This window comes from Haemaphysalis longicornis, unplaced genomic scaffold, assembly GCF_048455015.1.
Source record: "Haemaphysalis longicornis isolate Haplotype H1 unplaced genomic scaffold, Haemaphysalis longicornis Haplotype H1 scaffold_6, whole genome shotgun sequence".
NCBI classification, from domain to species: domain Eukaryota; kingdom Metazoa; phylum Arthropoda; class Arachnida; order Ixodida; family Ixodidae; genus Haemaphysalis; species Haemaphysalis longicornis.
The window spans coordinates 25,223,385-25,250,386 of NW_027526407.1; the positions used below are offsets into that span (position 1 = coordinate 25,223,385).

At 51.5% G+C, this 27,002-nt stretch overlaps 1 long non-coding RNA gene across 4 annotated transcripts in view; it reads left to right on the top strand.

The window, feature by feature from the left end:
* Positions 1-27,002, top strand: part of LOC144142333 (uncharacterized) — a 142,745-nt gene that overhangs the window by 76,784 nt on the left and 38,959 nt on the right. For all 4 annotated transcript variants that reach the window (XR_013316945.1, XR_013316947.1, XR_013316946.1 and 1 more), the window contains one exon: positions 8,878-8,942. This is a non-coding gene — a long non-coding RNA (uncharacterized LOC144142333). The remainder of the gene's footprint in view (positions 1-8,877; positions 8,943-27,002) is intronic.

Consider the following 27,002-nt stretch of genomic DNA (forward strand, 5'->3'; position numbering starts at 1 on the left):
GTTTTTGTTTCAATTAGTTGGACGTCCGCGGGTTCTCCTCTATGATACGTCGGAGTGCATCAACAGTCGGGAAATTGACCAAGACCTAGAGTCTCTTCTGCCTCCTGACATCTTACCGGATCGTGATCGGCACTTCGATTCAAAGCATGTCGACACAAAATTAGTGCTTCCCTTTAGAATGCTGAGAAGCAACCCTTCAGAACTTCTGCTTGTCTTTCAGCTGGTGCGACTGCGGTCGGATTCTGGCGAGAACGTCGGTCATGGCTTCTTGCCCCTAATTTGTACTTAGGCCTACCTGACGTGAAACGGATGTGGAGCCAATTGTGTGAGCCATTGCACCCCTTACTGGCAACCTCATTCCTCAAATTGCACAGGTTACATTTCGTGTAAATACGTGATCTGCAGCAGCTGTTCTGTTGCCAGTTTTCCTATGCAAGTCCACTTTCGGTGATGGGCAGATATGTATACTTGGCAGATTGCTGACAGTTGATTTACCAGCTCTTCATTTGAAGAGCTGGCTACAAGCAGGTTTTGTGTCGACTGTAATTGGACGTTGAGCTCGTTCACGAAGTTTCGTAGGGGGACGTTTATTGCTTGCGCCATGAAAATATGAGCATGTGAGCTGTGTAGTTGTAAATATTGTTCATCTGACATCTACTGTCGCTTCATGGTCTTCTTTGGGAGGGAAACGGACAGCCCCATGTTTGTCCACTAGAAAAAAGCTCTAGCCCCTCCATGTTTTATTCTGATAATTATATAGGAAGAGAACTCAATCGGAATTTAAACAAGATGTTCGTTTCGAACACTCCTCTGACTGCGCCTAGCTCCGCTGGTCATCATTTGTGACGCATTGGAAGGAAACTGATGTTTTTATTGATTTTCAAATAAGCTAAATTGTGTGTTCCTCAAATGTGTGCCGTTTTGCCATCACAGGCAAAGCCATCCGTACGAACTGGCCTATTTGCTATGCATTTAGGAGCTGCCAGTTGCACTTCCATTCCACGCAGGCTCGAAGAAGTGGTCTGTGAGGCCGTAACTGTTAACCATTTCGTCTTCCTAGCGGTCAATTTTAGTATATATGTCTTAAATATTTACCTTAGATTGAGAGCCACACTGCATTCACTGGAAAGTTGGCTTTCCCTGATTGATACATTGTGTCGTCTAACTTTACTGTTAGATTAGCACATCCGTTGGTAGATAGCATATAATGACAACGTTGATCCCGCGCAAAAGGCAGGTTGTATCAGGGGCTCTATTTTCAACTGCACAAATTCAGAGTGAACTGTTAATTTGCTGGAAGTCTTTTTTGACTCGCTTTCAATTTTGCCCACGTGCTTCCGGTTGACAAACCAGTTGTGTGTGCTGTTGTCATTTGGACGTTTCGTTACGTTTAGCGGCACCAGTTCTCAATCTCAAATATGTCTTATTTCCCTTTATTGAAAGCGCATAATTCGACGCCGGCAATGAAAAACTGGACTAAATGCAGCGGACATAACGACGTAGGCCTGCCTGCGATATTCAACAACATTAGGGTTTGTACGTTACGCCCTCTCTACGGTTGGCCGAGAAGGCGTGATGTAATTAAAACAGTGGCGGGGAACGACTACGTCACACATTGGCAACTTCATCCTGCGTAAAAGTGACTTAATGTTACAAAACATCCTGAAAATGGCAGCTACTGTGCCGTGAAATAGGGGAAAAAATTTCACCAACCTTCAGCGCCGTGAAATCCCCGTGAATTTGCAGCAGGCGCAGTTTCGAATGACGCGCCGTTTAAAGCCTGTTTTCTACAGAAAGAATTATTACTATTGACCAACCCGCCGCGGTGGCTCAGTGGCTAAGGCGTTGCGCTGCTGTGCACGAGGTCGCGGGTTCGATTCCCGGCCGCGGCGGCCGCTTTTCTGATGGAGGCGAAAAGCAAAAACGCCCGTGTGTACGAGATTTCGGCGCACGATAAAGATCCCAAGGTGGTCAAAATTAATCCGGAGCCCTCCACTACGGCGCGCCTCATCGCCTGCGTTGCGTCGGCGCGTTAAACCCCATAATCAATCAATTACTATTGACGAAGTCAGCAGTCGTGGAGCATACAAATGACTTGCCGTATTTTGCCTTTATGTATGGCAATAAAATAAAAATCATTTGTTTGGTGTAACAGCAACGTAAGAGGTCAGTGCAAGCCTCTCCATGACAAAGAGAGCCCAATACACAGCCCCTGTCCACACTCCTCCTAGTAAACGGCTGGGTCATAAGATCGAACTCGAGAGACTCTTTTATGCATTACTGAGATTATTGAAGTCGAGCTTGACGAATGAGTGAATCGGCGACACGGGTACCTTGCGCCGTTATTAGGCATAGCGCTTCCCTGCCCTTATGCGTCCAACATGCGATAGTCACGACCGTCTTTATCTGTGATCAAACCGATAAATTGTAAAAGGGCACCAAACGATAGCGTGGCGGTGGTCGAGGCCGGGAAGGTGATAACGCCAGAAACCTTGCATTGAATCAGAGAGCTCAGCTATGTCACAAAAAGCGATTGAAAGAAATAAATAGATAAGGTAAAAACATTGATGTTCTTTACCTCAATGTCCTTTCTTTTCTCCCTTTTGGATCAACATTGCTTGATCGCCTTGTGCAATTTTGGCGTTCAGAAATGTGTTTCGTTTGTCAGCCTCAGCTACCTTTTTAAATTTGATACTACATGCCAAGGAAATTTATATCATTTATGCAGAATGAGTGATTCGTCACTTTATGAGTGATTCGTCAACTTACACTGCATGTCGTCATAGCTACACCTGCAATACATCACTCATTGCGTACGTTGTGCTTACGCAAAAAACTTAGCAGTGGCCTAGCTCGGGTTTTCCAGGATATACGTAGCATGACGTAGGGTTCAGCTGGTTATTCTTAGCTTTCTCTCTCAGGATTAGCATGATTATAATGCTTACTGCTGCTTCACTGACACACATACGGTATATGCATTATGTGACACGTATATTTATCAAGCGGCTCTGGCGCCGAGTCGCCAATTGCCTAGAGTTAAGCTGGTTCCACAGGTGCACACCGGTGTTGCTGCGACGCACGAGGCATTGCTTACACACCCGGCCACCCCTCCTATGATCATAAAGTAGACCGTGCCGCCACGTGCGGAACGGAGATCACGCTAAAAAAGCATGAGGAATCCACTATTAATTTATGTAGTCGAGAATAGGCCCCAGTCAAGGCGGACAGAAGTTATGATCACGCGATGCCACAGCGGCTACCGCGGATATCGAAGGCACATTACTGGAATGTGAGTGATCAGAGATGCGTGCTAATAAAAAAGGAGAGGTATTCACAAAACCACCTGCTACGAAACTTTTCCGTGCGTCAACCCGGCGGTCTACTGCGCCAGATAGCACAGCATTGCAGTTTGGTGCTGCCGCTACACCATGCCCTTGAGGCGCCGCAAACGTTTGTGGCCGACTGTACGTCTCTCGCACTACGCGAACACTACACATACAACTGAGCCCCTGCGGAGATGAGCTGGCAAGCGTATTACAGCAGCTTTTTGCCATTTATGCGGCTCTCCGGCCCATTCACGACGTCCTCAAATCCCGGCCTGGTACCATCTCTACCGAACAGAATTTAAGCACCTTCGCCTCCTCGCAACGCTGCGATAATCCTGTATGGTCCAGCAGAAACAAGTGTCATATATTGCCCAGTTTACCACAGATATTGAAGTCGTTGTTGAGGAACGACAATGATGATAGCAATAAAAAGGATGCTGGCACGGAAGCGGAGACACGGCTTCAGCTCACGCCTCGTGCTCGGGCCAGTTGCTCGTGAGTAGACAAGCGAACCCGAGACCGGCTGTCGGCCTCTCTTCTTGCGTCGCATTCACGACATTCTGGTGTAGAAACCTGGCAGACAACCTACGAGCAGATATTACCTGATGCGGCGCAGTCTTCGAGGATGATAGGCCTGGGGTACCCTGGAAGCTACTTAATTGTGCGAGCCTCGTCATCGAACGCTGTCCGCCGCTTGTGCTCGTGCCAAGGCCACAGGGTCGCAAGTCCTCGCGTCGACTGCCATGGAGTTGCTACGCCGCAACCGTGAAATTATGACAGAAGCCATCACGAGGGGCGTAGCGGCTATTCAATCACTGCTGCAGGATCTACTCCTGTCGACCGGCCAGATCAGAACGCACCTGTGCACCATAAACAGCAGGTACGAGGAATAGAAGTCCCTCGATACGCGCATCCTTGAGATAATCGATGTGGACGAGCTGGAAACCGATTTGTTAGAGAGCTATGAGTACGGGAAAAACGTCATCGAGATCCGCACGCAGGTGTACTTCACCACACCCGCTGCCGTTCCATCGCTAGTTGCAGCTCGGAGTACCGGAGCGCCAAACCATAACTCCGGCGTCATCCGGCACGGCACGACCGCGGCGCCCTCCGGTGACATCTGGATAACTACGGAGGCTCACAAGGTGGCGAACGTTCCTGCTGCATGTACGCCGTGCCTATCTGCCCATCCAAACGTCCTCACAGCTGCCACAGAGACCAGCGGAGAGCGCGATTGATTTTATTGAGGCAGGACTTGGTGTACCCAGCAGGCCGCCTAGCGGTGACAGCGTCGTCGCCAAGGATGGCCGTGGAACCAGGCTCTCCAAGGACCCTATGACCACGATGTTTGGTGATGCTGCCGACCCGGACCCAGTAAGCCTGATGTATTCCGATGGTTGCGACCTCGCTCCCGCTAGTGGGGGTTCCCTCTTTATAGAGCCCATCGGTGGGGCTCACGAGCGAGCACCGTTTCCACTTGCAAGACGGCGGGCGTACTGCTCCCGGCGCTGGTATCTATTCTGGCCTTGGCTCTTGGAAAAGTGTCCGCCTCCGAAAAGCGCAACAGCGCTCTCGCTCGAATCACATGATCTATCATGTGAACCTGGTGCCGGCGGTCTACTGAACTGGAACCTTCAGGCTTCGATGGCCACACTTGCCGGTCCCATGGGTAGCTCCTGGAAACCATACCATGCGCTGCCACTATCATCCTTCCTAAGGTTTGAGAATCACGATGCGTGCACATGACGAGTGGTCACTTTCGACCACCTACCAGCCATGCCGCCCTGCACTGGCTGCGCGCGTGCATGCCAGGAGCGAAACGGCACTGAGCTCGTCAATACAAGACCGCGGCCCCAGCAAGGCGAATTCCCGCATGACCCTGATGGCTACGCCGGGCAGGAGGCTACCAGGAAGGAGGCAATTGACATCGTTGTTGTGGTCTGCGGTAGGTGAGCGAGTTCGCTGTGGGCTACTGCGTGGTCACCTTGGAGTGTGGCACCCATACGAGTTCCACAACTTCGACATAAAAACCTCATCTTCAAGTGAAATGGACTATCCGAAAGTTGCCTTGGGGCATCATCTTCACACCTGGGAACGTCATCGCTATATCCTACGCAATTTTATGAGCGTTGCCAGCCTGAAGAACAAATCGAAGTATCTGTTCGTTATTAGTCCCCATGGAATCTTTTTTTCAATTCACACGCTTCTGAGATGAACACGGTGAAAGAGTGAGTGCCGGAGATCTACGACATCGTCCTAATGTTGCCAAAGTGACGGTTTTCCACACTTGAGAGTGATGATATTGATGTCAGCTGGCTCTGAATTAAATTAACAACCTTCTATCTTCGGGTGCGCGAAACGCCATTTTGAAAATCTGCGACGAGACGTCGCCCGAGATAATCCTACCTAGGATTCGCAAGAAAATCATCTCCTGCGGCCTGTATCTGCGCATCTTTAATCGTGTCGTGGGATTTGGAGTGCACGACGAGATGATTGCATCTCTACGAATACTTTCCCTTCCGTTTCACTTCAGCCTTTTCCGCGCCATGATCCTACTGAACTTTGTTATGCTGCTTGGGTGTGCCTGTTTTTATCATCGGACATGAGGGCCTTTGTGTATCGGCCACAGCCTCCCACTTGTTTTCACGGTGCTGGACCTGCGTACGTTTGGTGGATGGGTGTCTTTTGGGAACGATAATGAATAAAAGAAGCACGGCTGGAGGGGCACGGTGGTACGGGCCTAGCTCGCGCCCCGTGCTCGTGGCAGTTGGCTCCTGATCAGTGCAGCGAAAAGGCGACCGTCTGTCTGGCTCCCTTCTTCCGTCGCTATGCGCAACATTCTGGCGACAATCTCTGACCCCGGAAGACACTGGGACAGTTCTCTGCGAAGTAGAGGAAGCCGTCAACAGCCGTTCGTTGACGTCGTTAGCAGGAGATACTGAAGAGCTCTGTCCTGTGACACCGGCTCACTTCCTAATGGGCAGGCGCACAACCATTTTGCTACAAAGGCTTAGACTGCACAAGCCGACGTCCGCAAGCGGGGAGATACATTGTCGAGCACGACATCGACGCGCAATAATCGCGCAGTTGCGGCGCGGTTGGCGCTGCGATAGAATACCTGCTTCTCCTGCGCTCTGCACACGAAGCTGCATGGCCATCCGGACCCGAGGTGCACATCGACGACGTTGTGGTTTTCCAGGTCGACCCCTCGTCCCCAATGCTGTGGGAACTAGGCCGAGTGTTGGAAACTTTTACAGGCCACGAAGGCTTCATATTGTCGTGTCGTTTGCGCGTCTCATTCGGACAAGGAATGACACGTCCAGTTCAGCGCCTCTATATTCTGAGGCTAACTAATCAAGGTCATCAGAATAGGCTGTGGGGGAGGGTGTTGAGAAACGACAATGATGATGGCAATAAAGAGGCCGCTGGCACAATATTTGACCGATGGGCCCGTGCTCCCAGACAAGGAGGTGGAGGCTGCGGCATCCATCGCGCCTGCCTTCACTTCAGCCAGGCAATGCCGCCTTCCAGTGGCCCGCAGCTCCACAAGGGCAGAAATCGCGGGCCATCACTTGGCTGCGGACATCATCAAGGAGTGCGAGCAGAACCTCATAAACCGGAAAGTAGCCATTCTCTCAGATTCGAAGGCTGCCCTCCTGAGGCTCGACCAGGCCCACCTGAGCTGACTCGCTGTACAAAGGCTTGCAAACAAACTGCAATGCCCCAGTGCCAGAACCCTTAATATCCATCTGCAAAGGCTACCTGCTCACGTAGGCATAAAGAGAAATGAGGAGGCTGATCTCCTGGCGAAAGAAGCGCATCATCTATCCACTTCGATGAGTAAGGCAATCATGCCCCTAGGCGTCGCGCGGTGCCTTATCCGAAGGGGCCTCTAAGCCATGCACCCTGAGTCCCGAGTTGCATCCGGCAAGCCGCCGCACGCACTTCCTTCGAGAGGACTGACCCCAGCTGACCATGCTCTCCTCCTTCGTCTGCGAATCGGCTGTCACCGCTGCGCGGAAAGAAGTCACAGGCTTGGCATCGCCAGTTCACCCACCTGCCCACAGTGTCCTGCAATAGAGACATTTGCGCATGCACTGTGCGAGTGTCCACAACATTCGCAGGCTTGATCAGCGCTGAGAGCGTTGTATGCAAAACTGATACTGACTTCATGAACCTCTTCAAACCTGCTGTTCCCAGAAATTGCGAAAAAGCGTTCCGAGTCATTCTGGACTTTTTAAAGGACATGGGATTCTCGGACCGGCTATGATGCCGCCAGTGCTGTCCATGCTGCGTGGTTGTGAACTGTCGTCTTATTCTCACTTTCTACCTTTTTTTCTGTCCACCCTCTTTTCGGTCTATCCTCCCCCTAGGCTCAGTCTTGATTGCGGTGCCGAATCCCGAGAGGCAGTTATCGGCTTAGTCGACTTTCGTTTCTCTTCCAATAAAGCAACTCTCTCTCTCTCTCTCTCTCTCTCTCTCTCTCTCTCTCTCTCTCTCTCTCTCTCTCTCTCTCTCTCTCTCGCTCTCTCTCTCGCTCTCTCTCCATCTCTCTTCCTTTCTCTTTCTCTCTCTTCCTCAGTCTCTCTCTCCATCTCTCTCTTCCTTTCTCTCTCTCTCTCTCCATCTCTCGCTTCCTTCCTTTCTCTCTCTCTCTCACACGGGTACGTGGGCACTGGCCAAGTTCTCCCCTCGCCTTCGACCAGTTGTCCATGACCAGCCCAGCAAACGGGCGACCGGCTGTCTGGCATCCTTCTTCCGTTGCATCCGCGACAAATCCTTCTGAATTGTCGTCCTTCCTCGAGGAGACCGCCTTCATCAAACGGCTGTAGCCCAATGGCTGCCGGATAGCCTTGTGCGCTCCTTATTTCTTTGGTTCTCTCCCTCTTCCTCTGTCCGCAGTTGTTGCCACCTATCCCCTTTTATTCCCCCTCTCCCCTTCCCCCGGACAGGGTTGTATGCTGGTGAACTGCCAAATGAGTTCAAAATATACCCAGTCCACTTCTTTTTCACTTTATCTTTCATTAAATGCCTTACCTTACCTAACCCTTATATATGTCGTGTAGACGACTTATGTACGTGTCTATTCCCTGGTCTTAAAGTGGCTTCAGCACAAGTGCTGTGTATACTGAGTCAAGAGCTTTCTCATGGGCTATGAATGCAATGTAAAGGGGCTTAGGGTACTCCGCCGATTGTTTGAGCGATTGAATTGCGACATATATGTGACACATTGTAAATATGCGTCTCTAAGCCTACCCCTTTTCCTGGGATGTCGGGGGTTTGGCTGTCACTTACTCGGCTACCTATTAATACTCTTGTATGCCACTGATAATGTTTGTTAGATGTGTCTGTTATTCTTATAGTATGTGCAACCTCTCTTTTTGCGAATCAGAATGAGGTTGGCGTTTCACTAGGCTATGGGCACATTTAAAGCACGTAGGCATTCGGGAAATAACGCAGCCAGTTTTTCCGTACAATATCTCCTGCCTCCTTCAAAATATGCATGGTTATGCCATTTTAACTGCGGTTTTTCTTGTTTTCTTGCCCATAGGTCACAAAAATTTCGTGGAGACTTGTACGTAGAGAGACCAGACATAATGTTTATGAAGGCCTTAGGTAAGTGTCCTAGTGTAGGAGTACACTTCGGGACTGCGATTTTCTCTTTTTAAGTATAACGAAAAGTTGCCTCTTTTTATGCGTATTCGTAAAATAGGTGAAACCTGCCAAAAAATAGGCAAGAATGGCTGTAAGAATACCGTATCAAAATAGAAAATAATGAACACTTTGAGAGGGATGTCGACAAATACACTTAGTATTTCATTGTGTGACTGATTGGACACATCAAATATCTGTACCTAATCTGGGGCGTTATATAAAGATGGAGTGGCTGAGACCTTGACAGCAAAGTAAGCAATCGCATTTTGTTTAGGTTTTTTCCAATTTGTTATCGTTGATTGCACACAGCAGACAATAGGTCCAATCACTGTTGGAAAGAAGAACATGCTAATAATGCACAGGTTGTCATGTTATCCCTAGGGCGAAAAGAAAGCGAAAGCCTCAGTGGCAATGCAGTAAGACAGAGACGTTATTTTTTGTGTCACAGCGCAGGCCCGCGGCCTCCTGGACGAAGGAGGCTGACCACACCCCTTTCCCTACCCCTTGAGCTCAGTAAAGAACGTTTTTCACCACCACCACATTCTATTGTCCCGTCACGTGCCTACCTTCGACATGTCTTTCTTTTTTAACACGCGTTTCTATTTTACTGGCAATATTTACATTCACCCCCCTCAATTTTGCTTCTTCATCAGCAATTTTTACAATAAGTCAGCCTAATTTGATTCAATGCTTGCTTCTTCACCCGTTTGCTGACGTTATGCAGATACCCTGAAGCGAGTGTACTGGCATAGACGGCACCTTCTTGCTACCGCCAAATTTATGGTGGCGCTACGAAACGCCGCGAGCAACGAAACGCTTCCAAAGAAGAAACCTGAGTGAAGTTTAATGTCATGTAAACGACGAACCGTATAACAATTTTCCTTTAGCCAAACAACGGTACATGCATTCTTTAATCAGAGAATCTGCGGTCGCCGAACGTTAAGTCATTCGAATATGTTACGGAGCGTAGAAAAAAGAAATTTTGAATTTGTCGGTTCAGGTTATATAAGTTGAATGTGTTGGTTCATGGAAGACATGCCCGCCACCGCCTTGAATATTGGCGGTGGCGGCTATGTCTTGTTTTCCAAGATTTCGGGGCGCCTAATGATAAAGTAACAGTTCGTATTAGAGAAACAGTGAAATAAAGTAGATATTTTCCCCGTATTTGGAGGGAAGGTATTCAGTGCTACTACGTAACTTCAGGTTGTGAGCCAACAATGTAAAAAAGTAGTCAACAGATCGCAGGTCCTCTTTTAATTCGCTGAGAATTAACAATTTGGAATTAATACGCAGGTCTGCATCGTTTCAATCACACCCAAATTTCTCTTATCGGCGCAAAGAAAGAAAATAGTTTTGCAATAGGCAAAGTAGTTCCACCATCTAGTTTCAAGAAACACTGGGTTTCAGATTGCACATTAACAGATGATATAAGCACGGGTGTTGCAGAAAACATTTTTTTCCAGAAAAAAAAAACGCTTTTGCAGAAAACGCTTTTATGTAATTACATCTTCAAAAAGCAATGAACCTGGTTTCTACAGAGAGCTGAGAGCTTATTGCGAGGTACAAGATGATAGAAGTTATCAATGAATCACTTCCCATTTTTGCACGATTTCAGCTTGGTTTTTCTGCTACTCTAAGGGTACTTTTATGACAGGAATATTTTGTATAAAGATACAGGACATATGTATTGACAGAGTATAATGTGAACACAATAGTTACCAACCTCCCTAACGTTACTAAAATAATATGAAAAAGCCGGGGACCCGTGCGCGTGCTTGTGGCACTTCAGTAGGGCTAGGGTCCGAATTGCGGCCGTTTGCACCAACAACTTTGCGCTTAGGTAAATATTGTCACGTAGCCAAGGACGAAGCAGTTGTTTGGAAAAGAAACAAGTTTATTGGAGCGAACTTGTGCTCCCCTAACAACTGAAAAGAATACAGAGGCGGCGAAGCAGTGGTCAACAAAGTACGTGCGTCGGCGAGCGTCGCAGAATCGAATGCCCCGGCGTCTGCTCTGCAGGCTTTTTATCTTTCGGCGCGCGTGGTTCTGGAACCGTCGATTCGCATCGAGAACATTGTAGATGCAAGAAGATTATTCCGGGCTGTTCACGTAAATCGGAATGCTCTCCCTATCACAATAGATAACACATGCGGCACAGAAAGAAGGAATGGAACACGCGCTTCCCTTGGCACGGAGATAACACAGACCGGCGCAGCCGGGCGGAAAAAGCAAAACACAAATAAACAAACCCAATGTATGGTTCGCGGCATTACCCCCCCCCCCCCTCTAAGAGTGCATCGACCCGATGCTAACATAAGCGACAGTCCGAAAAAAAAATAAAAGTTCGTCATCGTTCGTAGAAAGGTTTTAAGCGAACCACGTGGACGACTTCGGGCCGCGTACGTCGTCGTGATGTGCCGGAGTCACCATCGGGGATCACTTCGTAGGTAAGTTGGCCAACACGTCGCAGAATCTGGTAGGGTCCGAAATACCGTCGCAGAAGTTTCTCACTCAGTCCGCGTCGTCGGATGGGAGTCCAAACCCACACACGATCCCCTGGTTGGTACTCGGCGTCTCGGCGTCGGAGGTTGTAGCGGCCGGCATCCACCAGCTGCTGGTCCCTTATACGAACTCGAGCGAGCTGGCGGGCCTCCTCCGCACGTTGAAGGTATCCTTGGACGTCGGCGTTGAGGTCGTCGTCTTCTAGATGCGGAAGCATGGCGTCGAGCATCGTAGTCGGTTGTCTTCCGTAGACAAGCGCGAATGGTGTCATCTGCGTAGTTTCCTGCGTCGCTGTATTGTACGCAAACGTGACATACGGGAGGACTTCGTCCCAAGTCTTATGTTCAACGTCGACGTACATGGACAGCATATCCGCAATCGTCTTGTTCAGACGTTCCGTTAGTCCGTTCGTTTGGGGGTGGTACGCCGTCGTTCTTCGGTGATCCGTGTTGCTGTAGCGTAAGATTCCTTGCATCAGCTGCGCGGTAAAGGCCGTTCCGCGGTCCGTGATTAGGACTTCAGGGGCTCCATGTCGCAGCACAACTTGGTTTATAAAGAACTTGGCGACTTCTTGTGCAGTCCCCCGCGGAAGAGCGGCGGTCTCTGCGTAGCGCGTCATGTAGTCTGTCGCTACGACAATCCACTTGTTCTGCGATCGTGACGTCGGGAACGGGCCTAGGAGGTCCATTCCAATCTGTTGAAAGGGCCTCGACGGGACGGTGATCGGTTGCAGAAGTCCGGCGGGTCTTGTCGGCGGCGTTTTTCGTCGCTGGCAGTCCCGGCAACTCCGAACGTAGTGGGTGACGTCGGATGTAAGGCGGGGCCAGAAGTACTTCGCCTTAATTTTTGCAATAGTGCGAGCTGTGCCGAGATGTCCGGAAGACGGGTCGTCGTGGGACGCTTCCAAAATTTCGTCACGAAGGTCTGCGGGGATGACAAGTAGATAATTCGTTCTTGTTCCGGGGCTGAAATTCTTTTTCACGAGGACGGAGTTTTTAAGGCTGAATGCTGGTAAGTTACGCTTGAACGCTCTAGGCACGGCGACGTTTCGTCCTTCGAGGTAGTCGATCATTACGCGCAAGTCGGGGTCGGCACGCTGCTGGGCGGCTAGGTCGCTCTCCGTAACAACCCCGAAGAACGCGCTGTCTTCATCGGAGTCTTGTGGTGGCGGGTCGACAGGGGCGCGGGACAGGCAGTCGGCGTCGGAGTGTTTCCTCCCGGATTTGTAGACGATTGTAACGTCGAACTCTTGCAGGCGCAGACTCCACCGCCCAAGACGGCCAGAGGGGTCCTTCAAATTGGCGAGCCAACACAGCGCATGGTGGTCTGTTACAACCTTGAACGGTCTGCCATACACGTATGGGCGAAATTTTGAAATGGCCCATATAATAGCCAAGCACTCTTTTTCGGAGGCAGAGTAGTTTTTCTCCTCCTTCGACAGACCACGGCTGGCATAGGCGATTACGTTTTCGCACCCGCTTTGTTTTTGGACAAGGACGGCACCCAAGCCTATATCACTGGCGTCCGTGTGTATTACCGTGTCGGCGTTTTCGTCGAAATGAGCGAGCACGGGCGGGCTTTGCGATGTTTTTGCAGCTCGCAGAATGCCTTTTCTTGGTCGTCTTCCCAGCTGAAAGGGGTGCTGTCTTTCGTCAAGCGCGTGAGCGGCTCTGCAATGCGTGCGAAGTTTGCGACGAAGCGCCGGTAGTATGCGCACAGTCCAAGAAACCTGCGCACGTTCTTCTTATCTTTCGGCCTTGGGAAGTTCGCTATGGCTGAAGTTTTCAACGGGTCAGGCAGGACTCCCGCGGCGTTGACGACATGGCCCAAAAACTTCAGTTCCTCGTACGCGAAGCGGCACTTTTCAGGCTTCAGCGTTAACCCCGACGTACGGATGGCCTCGAGTACAGACTCCAACCTTGCAAGGTGTTCGTCGAAAGTCCGGGCGAATACCACTACGTCGTCGAGGTATACGAGGCAGGTGTGCCACTTAAGGCCAGCTAGCACAGTGTCCATGACTCTTTGAAACGTCGCTGGTGCTGTGCACAGCCCAAACGGCATCACCTTGGACTCGTATAGGCCGTCTGGGGTTATAAATGCAGTCTTCTCTCGGTCTCTCTCGTCCACTTCAATTTGCCAGTAGCCGGTCTTCAGGTCCATCGATGAGAAGTACTTCGCGTGGCAGAGGTGGTCGAGGGCGTCGTCGATTCGGGGGAGGGGGTACACGTCCTTTTTGGTGATCTTGTTCAATCGCCGGTAGTCAACGCAGAACCTCAGTGTGCCGTCTTTTTTCTTCACGAGTACGACCGGCGCAGCCCACGGACTTTTCGATGGCTGTATAATGTCGCCGTTGAGCATGTCGTCGACTTGAGTCCGGATGGCTTCACGCTCGTGTGAAGAGACGCGGTACGGGGACTGTTGGGTAGGTCGTGCTCCATCCTCGGTTATTATCCGGTGCTTCGCCAGAGGTGTTTGACGTAACTTTGAGTTCGACGAAAAACACTCGCTGTAGCGACGCAGCAAAGCCAATAACTTGTTCCTTTCATCTTGCGGTAGCTCCGGATTCACGTCGAAGGGGTGCGGAAGCTTGAAGGTATCGTCGGGTGCGCGTTCAAAGTCGGCGACTGCTAACACGTCACTTGCTTGTTGCATTTCTTTGACGAACGCAATTGCAGCGCCCTTGTTTAAATGCTGGTACTCCTCGGTGAAATTGGTGACCAAAACGTGGGCTTTGCGCTGCTTAAACTGTGCAATGCCTCTTGCGACAGACACACCGCGGTCAAGAAGCAACCTTTGGTCACTCTCCACGATAGCGTCGACGTCGGGAGCAGCACCTTCACAGTGGACGGTGATCATCAAGCTTGCGCGGTGTGGCAGGGTGACGTGATCATCGGCGATCCTTACAGCTGCACGGTGTTCGGGGTTCGATTCCGGCGTCATGGAGTGGTCGCAGGAAAAAGTTATCGACTTCGTCTGCAGATCGATTATTGCGCCGTTGTCCGTCAAAAAGTCCATTCCGAGAATTACGTCGCGGGAGCAGTTGGGCAAAACGACGAACACCGCAGGGTACGTTGTGCCGTCTATGGTGACGCGCGATGTGCACGTTCCACTTGGCGTCACGAGGTGGCCTCCTGCTGTGCGTATGTGCGGACCATCCCATCTGGTCATAACTTTCTTCAGTTTAGACGCAAATGGTCCGCTCATTACCGAATAGTCAGCTCCCGTGTCTACGAGGGCGACTACGTCAAAGCCGTCGATGGACACCTTGACGTCAGACGCAGTCTTCCTCGAGTTCCGGGTTCGTCGGGGCGTCGTATCTCGGCTTGTGCGTGTTGGCGGTCGGGCACTGTGCGTCGTCGTTGTCGTCGTCTTCTCAGCGGACGTCTTGGTCAGGTCGGGTACGCGTCGCGGCGTATAGCTGTCGTCGTGTTCGGGAGTCTCGTCAGGGTTAGGTCGGGTCGTCTTGATGAGGGCATGTCGTGAATCATTGTCTTCACCGCGTCCTTGCGTCGTTGGAGGGTTTCCAGTTTTTCGCCGTAGAGCAACTTCACCTCCAGAAGTTGCTGCTTTTAGTTTCCCCCACGTGGGCTGGAGGACCTTCCACGGGCGAAGTCAGCGTTGCTACGGCGGTTCGGCGATTGGTATGGGTAGGGCGACGGCGAACGGTTGAAACGGGCTGGTCGACGGCTGGTGTTGGACAGGTACTCTTCGATCTCCGATGGGCGCTGGCCAGTTCGGGGGCGGGGTGCGTCGACGGAGAACCCTCGCAAACCGAGCCTCCTGTAGGGGCAGCGACGGTAGACGTGGTCGGCCTCTCCGCAGTGGTAGCACAGCGGACGATTGTCGGACGTTCGCCACACGTCGGTCTTTCTTGGGGCAGGGGGTTGCGCCGCAGGTGGTCGGGCCGGTGAGAGGGGACGACGGTATGGAGCCTCGTGACGATAGGGTGCAGGTGGGCGAGGGCGATGTACAGCAGCTGCGTAGGTCATGGCTTGCGGCTCGCGAGGTGCTACTGGCGTCGTTGAAGTTCCCAGCGCTTGCTGCACTTCTTCTCTAATGACGTCGGTAAGAGAAGCGACTTGTGGTTGCGGCGGCGTCGGGAGCAGTTTCCGCAGCTCCTCCCTCACTATTTCGCGGATAGTCTCGCGTAGGCTGTCGGCCGGGATCCGCGTGCTGCCAAAGTCGTTCGCATTGGCCGCGCCAACAAAGTTGCGGTCATACTGCTTAGCACGCATCTCGAGGGCTTTCTCAATGGTGCTGGCTTCGGTAACGAATTCGGCGACGGTTTTGGGCGGATTTCGGACAAGTCCGGCAAACAGTTCCTCCTTCACTCCGCGCATTAAGCGCAACTTCTTTTCTTCCGTCATTTCGGGGTCCGCGCGGCGAAATAGCTGCTTCATCTCCTCAACGAAGATCACGACACCTTCGTTGGGGTGTTGCGTGCGCGTTTCCAACAAAAGGGCGGCTCTTTCTTTCCGCACGACGGTAGTGAAGGTCTTAGTGAACTCGCTTTTGAACTGAGCCCAGTTTGTCAAGGAGCTCTCGTGGTTCTCGAACCAAGTGCGAGCCGAATCTTCCAAGTAAAAGAAAACGTGCCGGAACGTTTCTGCGTCGTCCCACCTGTTGAATTTCCGGACGCGGTCCAGTTTCTCCAACCATTCTTCTGGGTCTTCTGCGGGGGCTCCTCGGAATGATGGCAGTTCCCGTGGCTGCTGCAGAACGACAGGAGGATTGGCTTGGTTGAGCATGGTGCTGGTTGCGACGTTTTTCTTCTTCGTCTTCTCCGGTAGTAGACCGAACTCGGGTGGTAAATCTTGCACGCGGAGGCTGGCTCTTGTTGGGCTGGCTTGGCGGCTTCCAGAGGTTGTAGTGGGCATGAAGGGTGCGTACCCAGCACCTCCACCAGATGTCACGTAGCCAAGGACGAAGCAGTTGTTTGGAAAAGAAACAAGTTTATTGGAGCGAACTTGTGCTCCCCTAACAACTGAAAAGAATACAGAGGCGGCGAAGCAGTGGTCAACAAAGTACGTGCGTCGGCGAGCGTCGCAGAATCGAATGCCCCGGCGTCTGCTCTGCAGGCTTTTTATCTTTCGGTGCGCGTGGTTCTGGAACCGTCGATTCGCATCGAGAACATTGTAGATGCAAGAAGATTATTCCGGGCTGTTCACGTAAATCGGAATGCTCTCCCTATCACAACAGATAACACATGCGGCACAGAAAGAAGGAATGGAACACGCGCTTCCCTTGGCACGGAGATAACACAGACCGGCGCAGCCGGGCGGAAAAAGCAAAACACAAATAAACAAACCCAATGTATGGTTCGCGGCAATATGCTGCGTTGTATTACAGAAAAATTTTGGGAATCCCATTTCTTTTTAGTTTGTAAATGTTCTGCTAATCAGGTAACTTCTGCGCGCCTTGAACAAATCTAAAATTTCATATGATGCCGTTTGTAATAAAATTGCAGTATTTCATCATAATGAGTAATTTATTTTTGAATGGCGCAGAAGCGTTTTTACCTCGTGGTAAAATATTGACAGGCGCATGCTTCTACTCACTCACTGGAAATATAAATGACCTAAATGAAGCGGGCAGGGTAGCAAACGTAAAAAATTGCTTGCATTTAGTGCCTATGAACGGGGTAGGAAAGCAAAGCTTTAAACGATACCTACAGCTAATGCTCACGCGACGTGACTTTAATTCATACACGTGGCTCTACAAAGAGTGAAACCAGAGATTCGCCCAGCTGTTACCTGAAATTCGCGGAGGCGGCGTCCCGAACGCAGCAGCATCGGCCACGGCCGCACTAGAGCAGCGGACGCCGTCACTGTAGCCCAGCCGCGGGTCGCCAGAAAGAAAACTGAGAGGATGGACATTCGGAGGGTGACACAGCGGAACCTAGCCATCCTAATGTGCTAGCTCGGGGCTACACCACCGCGCGACACAAGCGCAGACACCAAAACAATTCGGCATGTGAGTTTAGTGATTCCCATTTAAACCGATTTAGAATAGTTAACATTTTTGGGAATTTCGAGAAACCTAAGGGAACTCTTATAATCGCTATTTATCATAATTAGTTGCTTCTTTCGCCTTTTGTACTTCTTAAAAACAACCGAATTGTTATTGTCCAGTTTAAAACACGGAGTCCCATTCGTGGCAAGCGGTGAGCCAAAGGAAGCGTTTCTCTAGCGGCCAGGAGCCGACGTGGAGTGCGTTCGCACCGGCTCCTGGCCGCTAGAGAAACGCTCCCTTTGGCTCACCGCTTGCCACGAATGGTTTCTCTTTTGTGGAAATGCGACGGAATTCCGCCACCGCCTTTGTCGACAGTGGTGCCTAGGATCTACCCGAACATCGTGGATCGTCGTTTTGTGCCTCATCTGTGAACTGTTCTACTCAACAGACGTTCGAAGTGCCGACCACGCCGCCTCCAGAGCTAAGCCTAACCTAGGCCTCGCTCGAGCTCGGCGCAGGCCGGGCGCCGCAGCAGTTACATCTTTTTGCCGTAACCACGCGGCACCATCAGTAATCTCACCGCGATGGAGAGCGAAGTAGAAGGAGAACCCATCTCTCCAGACCAGTTGTTGCTGCCGGGATGGAAACACATACGTCGGCAGCAGCAAGCTTTCCACGCCGATACCAATGCCTCGATACAGGCAAGTACGATGACCCCGCAAGACATCCATCTAAGGAAAGCCTCGACTCAGAAGAAGCCCCACAGGCGAATAGTACCGCTAGAACCGCTACCACCGACGGACATTAAAGTGGTAATGCGTCCGCGTGGTGGCCTGGCCCTGGCTACAATACCGGGGGCAGCGCTGGCGGATGCTATACAGAACCAAGCCGGTATCGAAGCCAACAGCCAAGACCAGGTACGGATTAATAGCAAGGCCAACTTCATCGTGGTGAGCACACCCTGCGAAAAGCGAGCAACCCAGTACGTCGCACTCAACCAGCTGCTCGTAAAAGAACGCGTATACGAACTCTCAACCCATGTGCTGGCACCCTCCAACACCTCGCTCGGAATAATCTTTAATGTACCGGAAACGGACAGTGCTGAGCTAATCTCCCACAGTGTACTTGGTTACAACCCTGAACGGAAAATTCTGGACGTCAGGCGCCTCGGAACGTCCAACATGGTTCAAATCGTCTTTCACGGACCTCGCGTCCCCTACTGGGTGAGGTACCGAGCGGCCACCTACCGTTGCAAGCCTCGAAGACGAAAAACTGAAGCATGTTCCAGCTGCTGGCGACCTGGACATCGCAAGGACATCTGTCCGCAGCAATCACTGGTCCCCCGCTGTGCCTCTTGCGGCATGACAAATGCTCCGGATGGGCACCCATGTTCCCCGAAATGCATAGTCTGTGAGGGACCCCACCTCACAGGCACGGCGGACTGCCCTCGAAGGTTCCTACCACGTCCAAGACCCACCACGTACGCCCAAATGGCAGCCAAGGCACAAGACCTTTCGAAGCAATTTCCGAACGCAAGCGACTTTCCACCTCTTCAGGCCATTCGACAAGACGGGCTGCACACACGACAGCAGAGACAATGGCAAAGCCAGGAGGCCAAGAACTCTCCAGTCCAAGGCACTCGCTCGACGAGCGGTTCAAAGAGAAGCTATCAACAGCAGGTGAGCAATCCCAGTGCGTCTTCCCACTCGGTCAACCACCCCCATGGTAACCCTCCTATCAACTCATCAACATTGTGGTTATCACCTGCAGGGATACCACCCACATCCTCCACTCCTCCTCCTCCATCTCCATCCTTTGATGTCGCTAGGGAACTGCAGGCAATTCGCTTAGAGTTGGCAGCACTTAAAGCGGAAAACGCAGCGCTAAAGAAAGAAAACCTTGCATTGCGTTCCACAACAAATGCAGATATAGGGCAAGCATCACCCCCTCCCAAACGTAGAGCGACCAGCACGCCTTCCAATGAGGACTCCCTCCTAATGGAAACTGTGCAGGATAATCGCTTTGAGCGTCTAGAGCGTACGCTTGCAGAACAAAAGGCGGAGTACACGCATATTACTGGGACTCTGCTCAGCACGCAGGCGGCCATGCAGGCCACTATTGAGGACATGCGCTCACAGATGCAAAATTTCATTAGTACCATTATGGTTCAGATCAACCCCGCCGCTGCTCAAAACATTAACATTACGAATGGGAACCTCCCGTAAAAAGCTCGTAGTATGGTAGTGGAACTGTCGCGGTTTTCAAAGTAAGAGGGCAGAGCTCCAACTCCTAATAGAACAGAAAGAGGTTCCACCCGATGTCATCGCGCTGCAAGAACCCGGAAAGCGAGTGAAATGCACTGGTTATCAGACATTTAAGACACAAGATAACCATCAAACTGCCATTCTAGTCCACCGAAACATACCAGCACAACAAAAACAGCTTGATGACATTAACATCCCCATCCCCCACGATTTTACTACACTATACCCAAAAAACCCCGCCCATCGTAGAATACACATTGTTAATACCTATAGTCGCCCTAAGGAACACAAGCACAACTTCAAATCACTTATCATGGCAGTCAAGCAAGCAGCTTCAGGGGAACCACTCATCATCGTTGGCGATTTTAATGCGCCACACAGCACGGGGGTATCACAAAGACACAAAAAAAGGAAGGCTGCTATGGGAGTTGGTCCAGACACAACACCTCACACTATAAACCCCGCCGGACCTACCCAGTCGGGTGGGAACGAGTACCCAGCGGGACACAACCCCGGACCTCACTCCCACCCACAGAGTCGGGGAAACGTTATGGGACAGGTTAGAACATACACTTGGTAGTGAACATCATATAGTGCAGCTCACCACAACACTACAACACCTGTTAAATCTCCCGCTGGGTATGCGCCATTCATCATAATCATCATGAAAGCGCCCTGTTATTAAAGTTATCGACCCCGCGAAGGGCAGCTATGGCCCAGGTCTGCTTTGCGTCGTTCTTCCGTAACATTTTCTGGTGCCGAAACCCGGGAGAATGACCGCACGCGACGAAGGAGACCACCGACGTTCCCCTCCGGCTTGAGGTTCGCAGAACCCCGCACGTTTGACTGTTTCCGCAGATCAGCCCCGCCCTCAGCCGGAGGTCGGCATGGCTGGCCCAGACCGTCCAGTGACGATCGACAGTAAGTGTCGAATAGATAAGCTGCGGAGGCAGCAACGCATCTTTCTAGTCGCTACTGCGAGACTGCTCAAGGCAGCGAATGAGCTTTTGGAAGCCCCCTCTCCTTCTTCGCATGATTTACAAGCAGCCATTGACCTCCTTGCAAGTAAAGATTCCGCACTGTTCGAGATTGAAGGGAGAATCGTAGAACTGCTTGACCGTGACAAACTGGACCAGGACTACTTCGACGCGTTGGCTTGCCGAGAAGAGATATGCCGCACCCTCATGTGGCTGCGCGATGCTTTGCATGTCCCAAGGTCGCCCGGCGTGACAGCCACCACCAACGGCACATCAGGCACGCCAATTTGCCCTCTCCCATTGACTTCTGTGTTCGACGGCGTTCGGCCGGCAACGCGTCGAAGCGACCCCTCTGAAGTGCGGTCACTTGCATCGACCTCGAAGGTTACCTTGCCAACGTTTCAGGTCCCCACAGTTAAGGTTGAGGCGCATGAACTGCAGAGGCTCGGGAGCATTTTCGAGAGGACTACGCGCGAGCACAGGGACTTGTCCGAGGTGGAGCTGGCAGATACGCGGTCGTCCAAGTCTATCACGTGGAGAAAAGGAAGGGAAAGTGCACACCGCGAGGTGCACATGACGACGTGTGGAACATCACCCCGGGATAGCGTGAGGCCAGCAGGTCCGTCAGAGTACAACTGCTCCAGGATGGTCATGCAAGGACCGGTTTCGTTTAACCCGACGCGCGACGCTAGGACGCGCTTCTTACCCACACCAGACAAAGTGAAGACGACGGAAACGAATTTTCCCGCAAACGTCTCCGAATTTTCCGCAAAGAAACAAATTGCTGCTGCAGCTCAGGCTTCAACATGCAAGGGCGAAGACGAGGCTGAACGAAAGGACCTGCAAGTGGGAGCCTGCTACGAGGGCGCATCGAACATCCCAACAGAAGAAGGAGGTGCAGACCCCGAGGCTACGCCTGCCGCACACAAAGACGACTCTATGGCTGCCGTCCGAACAGACAACGAAAACCCTGGAGATTTCAAGGATGAGAGAGAGAAGGCAGAACCACTACCGTGCGAGATCGAGTTTGTCTTTCTTTCAGACAAAGTGAAGAGCAAACGCTTAATGGAAGTAATGAAAAGCCGACGATCTCTAACCAACGACGGATTCCTACAGGTTGTACCGAGGCACGAGTCTGAGGTGTTCCACCTCGGCGAAGTTGGGAGAGCTGCAAAACCATGGCGCGTCATGTCTGCCCCATGCGATGAGGCAGCAAGGCCCGGTGGAGAACCATCCGAACCATACATTGAGCTGATAAGAAGCAGGAAAATGATCTCATCAGGAGAGGAAAAACGAATGGAAGGCAAGCACAAAGCCGGCATGAGAACACCACTAGAATCACTGCTCAACAGCAACCGTGTCACCAAAATATTAGGACTTGCAAGACATCGACTTCGCCACAAGAACTGCACGGCTAAAGGACTCCAACATACTGAGGCAACTGGACCCACAGTCTGGTTATCGTCCGCATTGCATTGGCAACCCTTGGCTGTCGTGAGATCTGCACGACGGCGCAAGCACCGGTGGAGACGAAAGAGGGGATAGCATTCCCCGACCGCGTGGCAAGGACTTACCTTATGGACAGAAAAACCAAAATGTTAGGACTGCGGATTTTGTTCACCCATCGATCATCTCGGGCGCGGGAGGATGTTAAATCTCCCGCTGGGTATGCGCCATTCATCATAATCATCATGAAAGCGCCCTGTTATTAAAGTTATCCACCCCGCGAAGGGCAGCTATGGCCCAGGTCTGCTTTGCGTCGTTCTTCCGTAACATTTTCTGTTAACGGAAGAACGACGCAAGGCAGACCTGAGCCATGGCTGCCCTTAGCGGGGATCATCACTTTACTCGCGCGGTCTCTCTCCATGATGATGATGATGATGATGAATGGCGCGTACCCAGCGGGAGATTTAACATCACCCATCACCACCCAAGCGCACACAAACAACCATTACAAATTGGCACGTACTCCGAGAGATAAGACAGGAGGCAACCAGTCAGCAGACGGACCGGCCTAACCTTTCTGACTGGACCAGGCAGCTTCTCTCCGATGTCCAGCAGCATCAAGAAGTCATAGACCCGGAAATCCCATCACTAACTGTAGACTCAAAGCTACAACACATGTGGGAAGCTCTCAAAAGCCTTAAAAAACGGTGGCGGACACAAAAACACCATAGAAGCCTCAGAAAGCGCATCACTAATCTCTCAAAAGAGACGACCTTATACGCTCAAAACCTAGCCAGGGCAGGATGGGAGGAGCTATGTGACCGGCTGCGAGGAGCGCTTGGAATGAAACGTACATGGTCTCTCCTTAGGCATTTGCTTGACGCTAATCACTCCAAAACCGAACAGGCAAACAGAATCACTCTCTTGATCTATGAAGCGGCAGAGACCCCGAACGCAGTGCTCGAAAAGCTGAGAACTATGTACATCCCTGAAGGTGAGCAGGTCCAGCATCCCGATTATGCCGGCTCCCCCAACCCTACTCTGGATGAGGACATTACTGAGGTGGAGGTGCGGGAAACCTTGCATGAACTTCGTACAACCTCAGCCCCTGGTGAAGACAGGGTTACCAATAAAACTTTACGAAATTTAGATGACGCCTCCATAGCCTACTTAGTTTGGGTATTCAATTACCATTGGAAGGAGGGCACGCTCCCTAAAGAGTTTCGCCATGCGAACGTAACATTCATACCAAAGCCGGGCAAGCCACTATCTCTGGAAAATTTAAGACCCATCTCACTAACTTCATGTATTGGCAAATGACTAGAACGGGTACTTCTGGCTAGGTTAAATCGTTTCATCGAAAACACGCAATCTCTGTCCCCCAATATGTACGGCTTTCGAACAGGGCTTTCCACAAATGATATACACTTGAGGATGCATCATGATATTCTGGAAAACCCACCCATAGCGGATGCCACAGCTCTTTTAGCCCTGGATTTAACCAAAGCCTTCGATAGAGTTACCCACGATGCTATCCTGAAAGGTCTGGAACGCATAGGACCAGGAGCTCGAGTATATAACTACGTGCGCGCGTTCCTCGCACAAAGAACGGCCACACTCCGATTGGGAAATTTCAAACTGCCCGATATACAGCTTCCATCGTGCGGTACTCCTCAGGGATCCGTGATTTCCCCGTTGCTCTTTAACCTAGCAGTGGCTCATATACCAATCACCTTAGATCAGATACCGGAATCGCATTACACCCTTTATGCGGACGACATCACGCTCTGGGTAAAGGGAGGTAGTGATGCTCCACTTGAAGCCACCCTACAGGCTGGAGCAACAGCCGTAGAAGGAGGCGCGGCCTTGGCTGGCCTTCACTGTTCACCAGCCAAATCAGAACTATTAGTCTTCCCACCCAAGAAATCTAGAGCTCCGCGAGACCCCTCAATCGCGATACAGCTGGGGGGTACACCCGTACCACGGGTAATGCAAATAAACATACTTGGACTGCCTCTACAACAGGACCGACGAAACACAGCGTACATCAGGGGATTATCGGCTCATGTAGGGCAAATAGTCGGGCTTCTTAGACGAATTGTAGCATGACGACATGGCCTCAAAGAAAACGATAGGCTAAAACTAATACAAGCATTCCTAATAAGTAGGATTACATATGCGCTCCCGTTTCTTAGCCTCACGGAAGCGGAAATTCGAAAAGTGGACTGCCTAATTCGGAAGGCTTATCGAGCCGCTCTACAAATACCGCCAGGAGCTTCTACTGCCCGACTGGATAGCACAGGCGTGTACAATACGGCCACAGAGCTAATCGAAGGACATCGCACGGGGCAGCTTGGCCGCCTGACGCGCAGTGCAGCCGGTAGAGCCCTCCTAGACAGCCTGCGCATTGGCTACCTACAAGAGCCCGAGATAAAATCACTCATCGAAACCGTTACGAGAGAAAACATTATTATTCGGCCCCTTCCTCGAAACATGCACCCCCAATATTATTCCCAAGGAAGGGCGCAACGAGCCCCCGCATTAACAGCAAAATACCCCATTGACCCAGGCACACTTTATGTTGATGCAGCGGAGTATCGTCATGTGGACCCTTTTGCCCTGGCAGTCATCAACTCACCCGATTCTCCCCCACTCACGACCCTCACCATCCCAACCCGTCACCCTCAAGTGGCGGAAGAGGCGGCGATAGCACTTGCACTCACACATAGGCAAACACCCCGATTCATATTCTCAGATTCGAAAACGGCCGCTCTAAACTACGCCAGAGGCCAGATCTCGCCTCAGGCCCACCAAATTCTTAATAAAAACCACCTACTGATCCTGTAGAATTGATCTGGTTCCCTGCCCACACGGGTATTGGAGGAAATGAAGTGGCACACACAGCAGCCCGAGCTCTCGTCTCCCGGGCCTGTGATGCCAACACTGCCTCTCATGGAGCCAGATCAACCCGTGATAGTTTACTCACGTACAGAGAAATCACGGAACATCACCGCCTCTCCCGCCGCAAATATCCTCCCGCCCACCCATCCCTATCAGTGGAAGAGGAACGGCTTTGGCGTCAGCTTCAAACTGAAGCCCTCCCCTGTTTAGCCGTACTTCATCACATTCACCCCTCGCTGTACCCCGCAACACTCTGCCAGCACTGCGGAGAACGGGCCACATTACATCACCATATATGGGCGTGCAAGTACGATCCCTTCCGTCTCATAACCTCCCTCTACCAGTGGGAAGCAGCACTGGGATGCTCAAGCCTGGATCTCCAGAAGTTACTAACGGGTCGGGCAGCCACAGTCGCCGAAGCTCTACGGTCTTTGGCCACCAAGCTGCGCTAACCCTTTGTTAAATAAAGTGTTATCTCTCTCTCTCTCTCTAGAGGCCAGGTGTTTGTATGTGGTCTCTACATAGCGTTTTCCCGCCCTTCAAACCAATCCTTAGCATATCTTTGCCGTACGACCAGTTAATTCCGTCGGGTCCACGTTACCCAGGAGGGGCCGCCTAAAAAGTTAATCAAGCCGTCCGAAGGAAGCCCGCAATGAACACGAAGCTGCGCGAAAACAGGCCAAAAACAACCATCGCTAAAGCAACGACAAAGCTGACGGAATGGTCACCGCTGTCGTGCCCGCTGGCCTGCAGGGAATGCTCGGTAATAGCGCGCGTTCGCGGCGCCTTCTAAACTGCGCTCCGTGAGTGAAAACAGCCACCCCTCTTCAGCCGCGTTAGGAGTTTCTTGTCCCGCACGCCGCGAAGGAACAGTTGGTTGTTAGAGGTAGAAAGCTTTGCTTTAAAATTGCAAGTCTTTCAGCCAACCACCGAACCGACAGAGTTGGAATGCTATCCAGATCACAAAACGTTTTAGCCTTTAAATATTAAATAAACACATCATTCGGCACTGGCAATCATGGCAGAAAGCATGCGCTGGTAAGCTCGTCCCTTCTGATACGCAGATCGTCGAGCTCCTGGCAAGAGAGCACACTAACCACGGCGTCCTGCATACCATTCCATGCGCGCTGTTTCCGACCGACCAGCAACGACATCGACATCGTGCTTCGCAGACAAGCAAGCGGCGCGGCCCACCACCTCGGAGGGCCTATGGCAACCGCCAGCGGTAGTGCAGCAGATATCTACGTATAAGCAGCTTCGATCAGCAAAGAGCACTATTTGGAAGTGGCAGTCGTGGCAAGAAGCATGCGCTGCTAAACTCGGTCCTTGTGATACGCAGGTCGTCGAGCTGCTGGCAAGAGATCCCGGTAATCACTGCGTCAGAATACCATCCTATCTTCGCTGCCGCCGGCACGCGCTACCGACAAGCTTCGACATCGACATCGCGCTTCGAAAGCAACGAAGTGCGCGGCCCACCCTTTCGGAGACCCTGTGGCAACCATCAGCCGGAACTGCAGCAGAAATCTGCATATAAACAGCTGCGACAAAAATGGACCATCATTTCTCAGTGGCAGTCGTGCCAACAAGCATGCGCTGCTGAACTCGTCCCTTTTAATACGCAGCTTAGGTCCAAGTCCCTGTGCCATTCAGGTGTTGCATGCTTTTTTGCCAAGGATTGTTGCTGCCAAACCCGCGTTTGACCGCCATGATTCCAACGAATGCTGAGTTGGCGCGTGACTTAGAATCTTAATGTTACCTAAATAAACCCAATGTTCGCACCATAGTTCGCACCACTACCCCCTGTAAGAGTCCATCGACCCGGTGCTAAAATAAAGGCAGTCCGAAGGAACAACAAAACTCCCCCGTCTTGCGCAGTAAGGTTTCAGGCGAACCACGTGGACGACTTCGGGCCACACGCGTCGTCATGATGCACCAGAATCACTACCGCGGATCACCTTATAGGTAAGTTGGCCAACGAT